This window comes from Antechinus flavipes, chromosome 2 (assembly GCF_016432865.1).
Source record: "Antechinus flavipes isolate AdamAnt ecotype Samford, QLD, Australia chromosome 2, AdamAnt_v2, whole genome shotgun sequence".
NCBI classification, from domain to species: domain Eukaryota; kingdom Metazoa; phylum Chordata; class Mammalia; order Dasyuromorphia; family Dasyuridae; genus Antechinus; species Antechinus flavipes.
Window position 1 is genome coordinate 577,746,841 of NC_067399.1, and position 14,289 is coordinate 577,761,129.

The 14,289-nt window shown below is 34.2% G+C and overlaps 1 protein-coding gene across 2 annotated transcripts in view; it reads right to left on the reverse strand.

Moving 5' to 3' along the window:
* PDE8A (phosphodiesterase 8A) overlaps nt 1-14,289 on the reverse strand; it is a 258,809-nt gene that overhangs the window by 125,222 nt on the left and 119,298 nt on the right. The gene's annotated exons all lie outside the window — the stretch shown is intronic.

Sequence of the window (14,289 nt, forward strand, 5' to 3'; positions counted from 1 at the left end):
GTAACCCATTCAACATGTAAAGGACTGCTTGCCATCTGGGGGAAGGGGGTGGAGGGAGGGAGGGGAAAAATTGAAACAGAAGTGAATGCAAGGGATAATGCTGTAAAAATTACCCTGGCATGCGTTCTATCAATAAAAAGTTATTTTTTTTAAAAATGCAATTGACCAAATGGGGCAATAAAAACACTGAAAAAAAAAACCAACTCCTTAGAAAGTAGAATTGACCAAATGGAAAAGCTAACTGAAGAAATTAATTCCTTAAAAATTAGAATTGTGCAATTAATGACTCTGTGAGAAAATGAGAATAAAAAAAATAAAAAATAAAATAAAAAAAATGAAAAATGGGAAAAAATGTAAAATATTTCATTGAAGAAACAAATGACCTAGAAAACAGATCCAAGAAAAATTAAGAGTTATTGGACTACCCAAAACTCATGATTTTTTTTAAAAAAAGAGCCTGTTTAGCATATTTCAAGAAGTTATCTAAGAGAACTGCCTCAATATCCCAGAATATAAAATAATCATTGAAATGATCCACTGACCACTTTCTGAAAGAGACCCCAAAATGAAAATTCCCAGGATTCCTGTAGCCAAATTCCAGAATTATCAGGTCAAGGAGAAAATACTACAAGCAACCAGAAAGAAGCAATCCAAATATCAACAAGTCAGTCAGGATTATATAGGATTTAGCAGTTGCCACATCAAAAAATCAGAGGGCTTGGAATATGATATTCTAGAAGGGAAAGGAGTTTAGATTACAACCAGGAATTGACTATCCAGCAAAACTGAGCATAATCTGTCAGGGGAGAAGATGGATATTTGAAGAAATAGGGGACTTTCAAACTTTATGATAAAAAAAGAACTGAACAGAAAATTCAATTTTCAAATATAAGACCCAGGAGAAGTTTTTTTTTTTTTTAAGTAAACAGGAAATTAAAAAAAATCATGTTATTCAATAAGGTTAAATGGTTTACATCTCTGCACAGGAAGATGACACTTGAACTTCTGAGAACTACCTCTATTGGGGCAGCTAGAAGGAGTATACAGAGGGTGTGGGTATAAGTAGATATAAGCTGACTTTGATATGATGACAAAAAAATTAAGGGGTTATTAAAAAAAGGAGTGTACTAGTAGAAGAGGAATGGAGGATGCAGAACAGAGCAAATTACATCACAGGAAGAGACACAAAAGACCTATTACAGTAGAGGGAAAGAAAGGAGGGGAAAAGCATTGTTTGAATCTTACTCTCATCAGATTTGGCTCAAATAGGGAATAATATGAACACTCAGTTGAGACTAGAAATTCATTTTAACTTATAAGAAAGTAGGAGGGAAAAAAGGAAAGAAAAGGTGAAAATGATTAAAAAAAAAAGATAGGACAGATTAAGAGAGGCAGTGGTTAGAAACAAAACACTGGTGAGGAGGGACAGATTTAAAGGAGAGAGAAAAGTATAAATGGGGGTAAAAACAGCATGGTGGGAAATACACAAAAATTATAACTGTGAATGTAAACGGAATGAACTCTTCCATAAAACAAAAATGGATAGGAGAGTGGACTAAAAACCAGAATCCTGCAATATGTTATTTACAAAAAACACATTTGAAGCACAAAGATACAAAGTAAAGATAAAAAGGAGCAACATATATTATGCTTCAGCTAAAGTTAAAAAAAAAAAAGAGGGTAGCAATGCTGATCTTAGATAAAGCAAAAGCAAAAGAAAATCAAATTTTAAAAGATAAGGAAGGAAACTACATCTTGCTAAAAAGGAACCATGGTTAATGAAGTAATGTCAATATTAAACATATATGCACCAAGTGGTGCTTCTACACACTTAGAGAAAAAGTTATAGGAATTACAAGAAGAAACAGATAGCAAAACTACACTAGTGAGAGACCTCAACCTCCCTTTCTCAGAATTAGATAAATCTAACTACAAAATAAAAAAAGAAATTAAGGAGATGAATAGAATTTTAGAAAAGGTAGAAATGGTAGTCCTCTGAAGAAAACTGAATGGGTATAGAAAGGAATATACCCTTTTTTTCCTCAGTGGCACATGTTACCTGCACTAAAAAAATGAGCATATTTTAGGGCAAAAAAACATTTCACAATCTAATGTAGAAAGGCAGAAATATTCAATCCATCTTTTTTAGATCATGTTGCAATACAAATTACATATGTATATGTATATATATATATATATAAAATAAAGTACCATGGAGAGAATGAGTGAGTTAAACAATAAATCATAGATACAATAATTTCACCAAAGACAATGAGAGTAATAAGGCATCATACCAAAATTTATGGGATGTAGTCAAAGAGGTTCTTAGGGGAAATTTTATACCTCTGAATGCTTACATGCATAAAACAAAGATCAATCAATTGGAAATGCAATTAAAAAATTAGGAAAAAAACATGTTTAAGTCCCCAATTATATTCCAAATAAGAAATTCTGAAAATCAAAGTAGAGGTAAATAAAATTGAAAGTTAAGAAAACTATTGAATTAATAAAACTAAGAGTTGGTTTTATGAAAAAAAATTGATAAAACTTTGGTCGTTTTTTAAAAGATAGAAGAAAACCAAAACAAATTAAAGCAACAATCAAGAGCTATTTTGCCCAACTGTATTCCAATAGACCTAACAGATGAATATTTACAAAAACATAAATTACCCAGATTAATGGAAGAGGAAATAAAATACTTAAAGAAGAAGTCATCAATGAATTCCCTAAGAAAAAAATCTACAGGGCCAATAGGTCTGCAAGTGAATTCTACCAAACATTTAAAGATCAATCCCAATACCATATATAAACTATTTGAAAAAACAGACAAAAAAGGAATCCTACTAAATTCTTTTTATGACACAAATATGGTACTGAGACCTAAACCAGAAAGGGCCAAAAGACAGCAACAAAATTATAGACTAATTTTCCTAATAAATATTGATGCAAAAAATTTAAGTGAAATATTAGCAAAGAAATTATAACAATTTATTATAAGAATAATATATTATAACCAGGTGGCATTTATACCAGGAACACAAGGCTGATTCAATATTAGGAAAATTATCAACATAATTGATCCTATCAATAACAAAACTAACAGAAATCATATGATTATCTCAATTGATGCTGAAAAAGCTTTTGACAAAATATAGTACTCATGCCTATTAAAAATATTAGAGAGCATAAAGAAAAAAAAATGAAGCTTTCCTTAAAATAAGTAGTATCTATCTAAAACCACCAGCAAGCATTAATGGTCATGGGAATAAGCTAGAAGCTTTCCCAAGAAGATCAGGGATGAAACAAATATACCCATTATCACTACTATTATTCAGTATTTTACTAGAAATATTAATTATAGTAATAAGAGAAGACAAATAAATTGAAAGCAATGAAGAAACAAGACTGTCGCTTTCTGCAGATGATATATGATGGTATACTTGGAGAAACCTAGAGAGCCAACTAAAAAATTACTTGAAAATATTAAGTTTAAGCAAAGTTGCAGAACATAAAATAAACCCACACAAATCACCAGCATTTATATACATATATAATAATAATTATTAAGAAATCTCAGCAGCAAGAGATAGAGAAATTCCATTTAAAATAACTGTAGGCAGTATAAAGTATTTGGAAATCTATCTGCTAAGACAAATCCAGAAACTATATGAACATAATTACAAAACACTTTTTACACAAATAAAGTCAGATCTAAATAACTGGAAAAATATCAATTGCTCATAGGTAGGCCAAGCTATTTTTAAAAATGACAATTCTACCTAAATTAATTTACTTATTCAGTGTCATAGCAATCAAATTACCAAAAATTATTTAATAGAATTAGAAAAAATAATAAAATTTATTTGAACAAAATGTCAAAAATATCAGAGGAAATAACTAAAAATACAAAGGAAGAAGGCCTAGCCATATCAGATTTTAAAATATGTTATAAAGCAACAATCATCAGAACTATCTGGTATTGGCTAAGAAATAGAGTGGTAAATCAGTGGAATAGGTTAGATACACAACACACATTAATAAATGGCTATAGTAATCTATTATTTGCTAAATCTAAAGAATTCAGCTTCTGGGATAAGAACTCACTATTAGACAAAAAATGCTGAGAAACCTGGAAAACAGTGTAGCATAAACTAGGCACAAACTACATCTCACACCTTACCTCAAGATAAGGTCAAAATGAGTACATGATTTAGACATAAAAGGTTCCACCATAAGCAAATTAGGAGAGCAAGGAATAGTTTCCCTGTCTAATCTATGGAGAAAGGAAGAAATTTATGACCAAACAAGAGATAGAAAACATTGTGAAATGGAAAATAGATATTTTTGATTACATTAAATTTAAAAGGTTTTTCACAAACAAAACCAATGCAACCAAGATGAGAAGGAAAGCATAAAGCTGGCGAACCATTTTTACAGTCAGTGTTTCTGATAAAGGCATCATTTCTCAAATATAAAAGAGAACTGAGTCAAATTGGTCATACCCCAATTGATAAATGGTCAAAGGATATGAATAGACAGATGAAAAAGAGAAATTAAGGCCACCTATAGTCATATAAAAAAATATTCTAAGTCACTACTGATTAGAGAAATGCAAATTAACCTCATACCAATCAGATTGGCTTATATGAAAAAAAAGGAAGATGATAAATGTTAGAGAAGATGTAGGAAAATTGGAACACTAATGCATTATTGGTAGGGAGTGGACTGATTCAACTATTCTAGAGAACAATTTGGAACTATACCTAAAAGGCAACCAAATTGTGTATACCCTTTGATCCAGCAATATACTACTCAAGTTTATATCCCAAAGAGAACTTTAAAAAGGGAAAAGGCTATACATGTACAAAAACATTTATAGCAGCTCTTTTTTTGTGGTGGCAAAGAATTGGAAACTGAGGGCATACCCATCAGTTGGGGAATAGCTGAACAAGTTGGTATATGAAGGTAATGGAATATTCTTGTCTATAAAAAATGATAAGCAGATAGATCTCTGAACAATTTTAAAAGATTTACTGGACCTGATGCTAAGTGAAACAATAAGAGGTAGGAGGACATTGTACATAACATTAACAATAACACTGCAAGGATCAACTTTGACTGGTTTAGCTCTTCTCAGCATTACAATGACCCAAAACAATTCCAAAAGACTGATGATATCCATATGCAGAGAAAGTATTTTGGGGGTCTAAATGCAGATCAAAGGACGCTATTTTCATGTTTTTTTTCTCATGATTTTTTAATCACAAGTGATTTTCTTCCATGTTGTGACCAATGTGGAAATATGTCTATCATGATTGTACATATATAAACTATATCAGATTGCTTCCTGTCTTGAGGAGAGGAGAAAGAAGGAAGAGATGGAGATAAATTTGGAACTCAACATCTTATAAATATGAATATTTTAAACTATTTTTACATGTAACTGGAAAAAAATACTATTAAGTGAGGAAAAAAGAATGTGGATGGAAAAGCTGAATATAAAACCCCTAGAGTACGTGTGAATACTTGTAGGGAAGAGAAGGACAGGGAAGGCAGTTTAGTCTATTTAGTTGTATATGCCTGGGTTATGAACTGAATAAGAGCTCACATTTCCCCAGTTTTTTTTTTTTTTTAGTTTACAAAGCACTTACAACCAACTCTGAGTGCAAGTATTATTAGCTTAATTTTACAGAACTGGAAATAGAGTCCTAGAAAGGTGAAATAATTTATGTATCATCACTCAGCTCATAAATGTCAAAGCTGGGATCTTAGTTCAGAATCACTGGAAGCTTTTAGGGGTAAACTAATTCCTTCAGCCATAGACTCCATCTCCAACTCTAGCAACCCCATAAAAATGGATCCTACTGGTTATAAACTGAGTTTCCAGGTGAGAGAAGGTTGATGGCTCAGCACAAAATCAGTCATTCATCCATTCAATAAACATTTGCTGACCATGTAGTATATACAAGTTCCAGTTTTTCCAAAATTCAGTGAACTACTAATGTTCACCAGCAAACGTTTCACACACTGAGATCTAGATCAAAGATTTTAAAAATAAGAAACCCAATGTTGAAGGGAGGGTACAAAGAAGAAAAAGACAATCCTATTCCTCAGTGAGTTTACAAGGAAGTAGCTTTAAAGATAGATCTTTAGTAATAGTATGTTAATGTCCCTTCATCTTCATTTATGAAGAATAGTGTATCATGCCTGTTTATAGACATTATGTTATTACTATGATTTGGAGGGTAAAGATTTTGACTGATTTTTCTAAAAAAAAAATTTTTTTTTTACAAAAAGAATAAATAAAGCAGGATGTTTTCCTCCTTTCCTAATACTAGGTTAATAAAGGGGGAGGGGGAGGGCCACAGACCAGGCCCCCTCTTTATCCTCTTGCTAAGCAGACAGCTGTATTTCAGCACTGAACACCTACTTTATTTACTTAGCTCTGCTGCATTTAATCTTACATCCTGTCTGCTGGGTGTATCCGGCACTGGGGATCTCTGGGCAGTAAAGCCGTAACAAAGTGGGACAGCTTACTAGCCACCAGCCAAAAAAACAGGAAATTTGATGACATTGTTCAGTGAGCAGACGTCAGCAGAGAGGGATACAAGAGTAAACAGCTTCCTAGCCGCCCGCCTGCCTGCCTGCCTGCCCGCCGGGGATAAGTGGGTCGCAACTACTGGAATTCCCGTGATGGCTCTTGTATTTTGCATGATTCTCCGTGCCAAAGTGACATAATGTTTCAATTCGCAGCTCGGGAAGCACTCTGAATAACCACTTAGTGCGCCTCGTCGTGTCTAGAAGGAAACAATTGTTTGGAAAGCTGTCTTCAAGAACAGGGCTTGGATTTAGACTCTCAGGTATAGGAAGGAACAAAGAATAATGAAGTCTGGGGTGGGACAGCAACAGACTAGCATATTCAGGGGGGCCATTCACAACTACATGGGTTCATCCTGATCAAATGGCTTCTGATGGAAATATTTATCTTTCTACTCGCACTTTTTTCTGCATTACATAATATCTTAGAGACCAGTAAGGGGGTAATACAATAAGTACTGGGCTCTGTTAATTGATTCACTATGTGACTTGCCCTTTTTGGCCCTCAGTTTACCAGCCTGTAAAAGAAAAGGATTTTATTAGATGATTTCTAAGGTTCCCTACCCCCCTCCCAATCTAATATTCTGTATCCCTTCTATAAGGGATGGAATTGGAATATTATAGCAAGCAGGGAGAATGCTTATTTGTATTCTAATCTTGGGGATGGCTAACCAAAATGAGCTGCAATTATTTTTACCTAGAAGTTTTGATGACTCACATTCCAGTGCTATTTAAAAAAAAAAAGAAAGGAAAAAAAGAGAAGGAAACCTAAAGTTGTTGGTATCTCTTAAATATTGTTCTCTTTCAAATCAACTAAGACAACACTTAATCATCCACAAATGATACTTATACATCACCTTGCATTTACATGGTATGCCATATTTTCCAATTATCCTATTAAAAATGAAACTAGATTTGGAGCCTATGAGGAAAGAGCTGCTTTGGGGGCCAGAGAATGGGGGTTCCAATCTCAGCTCTGTGTAATCTCAATCAAATAAGTGACTTTACCTCTGGGTTTCTGTTTTCTATATACAAGGGGGGGCTTGTACTAGATGATCCCTGAGGTCCCTTGCAGCTCAAAAATCAATTGTTCTTAGATTCTATGACTAAAAGAAAAGAATTTTATTCTAAAGAGTGTGTTGCAAGGATCCCTGATGCAGGATGTTATCAGTCTAGTTTCCTCAAACAGGCAAGTTGCTAAGTTTGGCACTAATGTTGATGTCAGCCTTTTCTTCACCCAAATTCATGGGAAGATGCTATTTAGAGTTAAACCTACACAGATCTAGGGATTATCGGAAAGGCCTTAGCAAGGCTCCTAGTTCCTTCCTGCCACCCGTTTTGATTTTTCCTTCGCCACCCCTGCACCTCCCATCCTTCCCTAGCTGGCCTCTAGCAGCCCCCACCTTCCTTTCTATGATGGAAAAAATACAGGATAATGTGGTGGAAAGAATACTGAGATACAGCAGGGAGTCTTGAGTTCTACTCCTGACCCCACCACTAACAAGCTCATTGGCCCAAGAGTTCATTGTTTTCTTTGAATTCTCAGGCCTCATAGAATAAGATAGCAACATAATAAACACTTATAGGATTGATTAAACAAGCTTTACAGTTTGAGAGAAATTGTTTACTCTCTCTGGATCCCTGTTTCTTCATTTATCAAATGAGGAGATTGGGCAAAGGATTGTAATCAAATACATAACACACAAGGGCATACTTTTCAGCTTTTTTCTTATTTTTTTGTAAAGCAATAAATTTCAACTGCCCCTAGTCCTGAGATTTTGGTAGCACAATACTTTGAGAGCAAAGGATTATATAGTTAGAAGAGAAAGCCTTGAAATCACCTAAACCACTCCCCTCTTAGAGATGAAGAAAATGAAATTTACAATAAGGATGTGACTTGCCCAAAATCACATGTAGTAGAACTGGAATTAGAACCCAGGTCATGTTCCTTGGGATACACCATTCTTTCCAATGCACCACAACCATCAACAATGCTCCAAGAAAGAGATAAAGATATCTAATTTAGCAGTTTGTGGAGTTAGGTTTATTTCCATCCAATCCAATAAACATTTATTAAAAACGCTTTCTGTAGAGAAGTATGGGTGATTGCTACAAATATAAAAGGAGCACAAAACTCAGTCCTCACCCTCAAAGACTTTGTAGCCTAAAATATGTCTACAAATTAAATTAAATAAATACAATGTGACAGTGCTACTTGGGATTATGAGGAGGAAGAGAAGGCCTCAATATATTTCAAACAACAGAGTCAACTGCAATAGAATTTTCATGTACCAAGCTAAAAAAGCATTCCCACTGTAGTTTTAAAAAAAAGGTACTGGACAGTTGAACCTGGGGTCTAGTCTGGGTTCTGCCACTAACTCTCTGTATGATCAAAGATGAAGAAAATTATAGGAATGCTAGAATTGGAAGGGATCTTAGAAACCATAGCCCAACCCTCTCATTTTACAAATGAAGAAACAATTGAGTCTTGCAATATAGAAATATGAAGGAGGAAAGAATGGGCTAACCAGTTCAAAAGCTTTCCTACTCATAGTTTTTCACTCAGAGATTTTTTAAAATTCTTTTTTAACTATATATGTGTGCTACTTTAACATATTTAACATGTATTGGTCTATCTGCCATCTGGGGGAGGGAGTGAGGAGAAGGAAGGGAAAAGTTGGAACAGAAGGTTTTGCAAGGGGTCAGTGCTGAAAAATTACCTATACATATATCTTGTAAATAAAAAGCTATAATAAAAAAACTACATATATGTGCACATATATAAGGGAATATATGTATATTCCCTATGTATGGGAAAATAAAATTAAGGTAATTAAGAGATTAACCTCTGATTTAAAAAAAACTGGGTAAGTTATTATGTTCCTTAAATTTAGAAAATAATGAAACTCTGTACATTCATTCATTATCCTGTTCTTATGATCCATATTTTTGGAATAACAAAAAATTCTTCAGTCAGAATTATTACCATTTTAAAAGTTAACATTTTTCAATATAAAATGGAATATATCATATCATATACAATAGCATCTTCTTTAACAGTCTTATTTTTTTAAAGTAACATTTGCATTTCTTTCAAAATTCCTTTTTGAAATCTTTTCTCTGTTTCCAATTCTAAATATTAAGTGTTGGTACCAGGAAATCAAATAGCAATTATCTTCCCAACATCTCAAGTATTTTAATTTGAAAAATGTACTCATGAATAAATCTTTAGGCTACAACAACACTTTTAGAAGAAGGTCTGAAGTCCACAAAGTTGGCCTGATATTTACTACTATGAAAAATCCAGAAATACTTGAAGTCTAAGTTCTTTCCCATTTTAAAAGAGCTCTTGGGAGAGAGGAAAGAGATCTGTTGCCTCTACAATTTGTCCAATTACCAAAGGGAATGAGGCTCTTAGGGGACTAGGCACAGTAGAAAGCTTTGTTTCCATAGAGATTATGGCAGGGCTGAAGTTAGACCTTAAATTAGAATATTCCTCTTTGAATTGAGAAATGATCTTTTTGTGTAAATGAATAGTGTATTCAGCGTGAATAAAGCTTCTGCATAGTTCATTAGCCCTGCTGATGTCATTTCCTCTTTGTTATTTCTGTAATAATTAATAACCCGAGCACATTGACAGAGTCCATAAATAGGAATGTATGCCCTGAAAACTTCACAAGTGTCTGAAAATACAGGAAACATCCTATTTCATCTGGGTACGTAGAAGAAAATATTGACCCCAAACCATCAAGGCTAACATGAAATAAGACTTCAAAAGGTTTTTTTCCCCCCTTACAAACTTCTTTTACAAACATTTAATTTAATTTGTATACTGGCAGCATTTTAAGGATTTATAATAATCACTGATTTCTGCAAAGAGTAAGAGTCATCCCTATGTAACAGAGGTCAAGAGATGCTCGTTCAGAGATTCTTATGACCTAAGGACAAAGGTCCCTGAAGAAGAAAAATGAGTGACCATTTTTCACTGCCAGAGTCTGGTATTTTAAATTTATATTGTTGCCTTTCAATATGAGATGTTTTGTATGGATGCCACTCTTGGCATAAAGACATAAATCCAGAGTACAGAGAAGCCAAGAAAATTGAAAAGCTCATTTCCAAAGTGAATGAAATGGAGGGCAATACCCAGAAGTCCCATCGGCCCATGTCATTATGAAAGCTACACGATTTTCTTCTATGTCAGTAAAGTTCCCACGGGGACTTTCTAAGAGGATAAAAAAAAATGGACTGATGTCTTCTGGTTTTTCAGAGGATGAAAATGTGTCAGATTCTTGACATGCTTCATACATAAGTCTGGTGCCTGCTTTATTTGGCTTTCACTCACTGAATCTAGTAAATCTGAAGCATTCATAGAACAAAGAAATTGGAAGGGGACTTGATGATATACTATATTTAAGTATCCTGCTTCATCTCCTAAGCCTTTTCTAAAAAATAAATATCTACCTACCCTGTTTATAACAGTCTCTAGGTAAGAGATGTAATCATTTCTCTTGTTATACTCTACCCATCCTAAATATACAAAGAATTTTCCTATCAGAAAAGTTATAGGGGATGAGATTTTTGCCCTGTTATGCCTCTGATCATTTCAATGGCCCATCATTAAAACACAAGGTTTACTTATGAGTCACTGAAAATGTCTGAAGTATAGCTAAAAGCTTTAATTTCAGTTTTAAAGTTATGGTTAATTGTTTTTTCCCCCACTTACAACGTAACAAATGCATCATTGGTTTCTATCACATGGGACTGAGGGCTGAGAAGATAACAAAGGCAGTTAGAAGAGATTTGGTCTCTTTCTCTGGTTTAAAAGGAAAAAAAAGCACAGAAATTGACAATCCTAAGAGAAATAGTTTCAATTTTACATGTATTAAAATAGGAATGGTCATCAGCAGCTAAATGTCAAATTTTTGAGGATTTTATGTTCTAACACTGGATTTTTTTGATTAACATGCACATCCAATTTTGAAAAAGGCTTTCTATAAGAGATCGGGAGGAGGAAGGGAAAGAGGGAGAAGAAAGAAAGGGAGAGAAAAAAGAAGGCAGGAGGGAGGGAAAGAGAGAGAAGGAAGGAGACAGATTTGGAGAATTCACAACAATAACTATGTAAAGATTCAAACATTATTTCAAGAAAACAGTGTTTCTGTTTGAAACTCATTTCATCAATAATGAAAAGAAGCTAGCTATTTTCTTTGGAAACTACAGTTTTAGCCAGACTCACTAAGACTATCCCATCCCTTGCAGAAATTTCTTCTACTGATCCTCCCCTTGATTTCTTAGCTAAAAATGATCTCTCTTTTAGATTTTCTTGAAATTCTTTGCTTGGATCTCTCCTTTTTCCTGCATCACATTCTATTATGTCATATTTATATACATGGTATATCACTTCCTCTGCATTGCTGTGGAAAGAATTCAATCTCAACCAATCATTCCTCCTCTGTGCTCCCTTCCCTATAAAGCTCTTTCTAATTTTGCCCTTTTGTCAGTTTTGCAAACTTGCACTAACCATATGACTGACTCTGTTGTATTCTCAATCACCAGGCATGCTGGGGGAGGAAGGTCAGTCACAAGGGTGGGATCTTCAATAATACAATCAGAAACTACCTGTCACAGCTTAACATGCCTTCCCAAGAAAGTTAAAGGCTGAAATATAAATTGTGTTTCACTCAAATAGTAAGTTACATGATATGTTTTCCAGTGATAAAAGAGCCCTCACACTGACTTTGAAAAAGTCAGATAGTACAGCCACTCAGACTTATAAAAATCTAACCTTTAAATATCCTAAGAAGACATTCCATTTCCCAGCTCTGGGCACTTTCGTTGGCCATCCCCCATGCCTGAACGTTTTCCCTCCTCACCTATGCCTCCTGACTTCCCTCAAGTCCCAATCAAAATCCTACATCTTATGGAAGACTCTTCCAATTAATCCCTCTTAATTCTAATACTTTCCTTTTGATGATTAATTTCTATTTATCCTACATATAATTAACTTGTACATAGTTGTTTGCATGCTCTTTTGACTCAGTATACTGTGAGCTCCTCAAGGAGAGGGATTACTTTTTGCTATTCTTTATATTCCGAGTGCTTAGCACAGTATCTAGCCAATAGTGGATGCTTAATAAACACTTACTGATTGATTGACTGAAAAGAGCTAAATAAACCAATTATGAGCCCATCACTTCTAGATAGCAATTAAGTTCTTCTGGTAACATCCAAAGATAAGCTCAGACAATGTCTTACCTACATCCTTGCCATCACTTTTCCCTTGCTCAGATGAGCAGGTAACATGCCATTCCAACTTATTAGTCACACCTACTTTTTTTTTCTTCCTACTACTAGGTGAAGTTTAGACCTATAATTTCATTAATGTGGAAAAACCAAGTGAGAAGATCTCTTCTCACACTTGTTCATATCTTATCATATGATCATAGATCTACAGTTGGGAGGGTCTTAAAACTTTAACCCTCTCATTTTATAGATGAGGATACTGAGGCTCAGGGAGGTTAACTGACTTCATGGTCTAAGGAAGGAAAGGGACCTCAGAGGTCATCTAATTCAACTCCCTCATTTTACAGATGAGAAACACTGAAGGACAAGGAGGTTACCTGATTTACCCAAGGTGGATGAATATTGATTAATATTGATGAATTCAGGAGGAAGGAAGGCAGGAAGGGAAGAAGGAAGAAAGGAAGGAAGGAAAGAAGAAGGGAAGGAGGAAAAGAGGGAGAGATAGAGGAAATAAGGAAGGAAAGAAAGAAAAAAAGAGCTGTTACCCAACTAACCCCAGTCAGGTCTCCATTGGGGCAGTTCTACTCACGAGTCTGCTCTTTGTCCTTCCTTCTCAAAGAGGACCATGACATCAGGGAGGCGATGCCATGACATGCAAGTGAATTGGACTGAAGTGAGGGAGAGCTTAGAAGCCATCTGAGTACTGCCACCTATCTACTAAGCCAAACCAACTATAACACCCGTCTGTTACTTAGAATTTTGTTAATTCTTTCAGAGGAAATCTTTTCCTTACAGATATACACATCTAATCTCTTTAACCTTCTTTCATCTTTCTCTTCACTATTCCATTATTTTAGCCCAATAACCTCAAGAAAATCTACTTTCTTCCATAACTTGTTCCATTTATGAACCCTAAATGACTATAGCCATGCCTGACATGTAAATTATTGAGACAAGAGTATGAAGGAAAAGGAAAGATGAAAGTTCTGATCCACAATTAAACAAATTGTATATTATATATATATATATAAAATATATTTACATGTGTGTGTGTCTGTATATATATGTGTGTGTATATATATGTATGTATATATATACACACATACATATTATAGAAAGACTACTTGGAAGAGGAAAAAGACCTATCTGAACAAATTTTTTTATATTTGTCTGTATATGTGTGTGTGTATACATACATATTAGAAAGATTACTTGGAAGAGGAAAAAGATCTATATGAACAAAAAAAATTTAGCAACTCTTACTGCTATGACAAAGAACTGGAAAATAATGGGATACCAATCATATGGGGAATAATTGAACAAATTATGATACATGAATGTAATGAAATACCACTGTGCTGTAAGAAATGATAAAATTGGGTGATTTCTAAGAAACTTGGGATGACTTAGACAAAGTGAGTCATAGTAAAGTAGAACCAGGGGAATAATCTA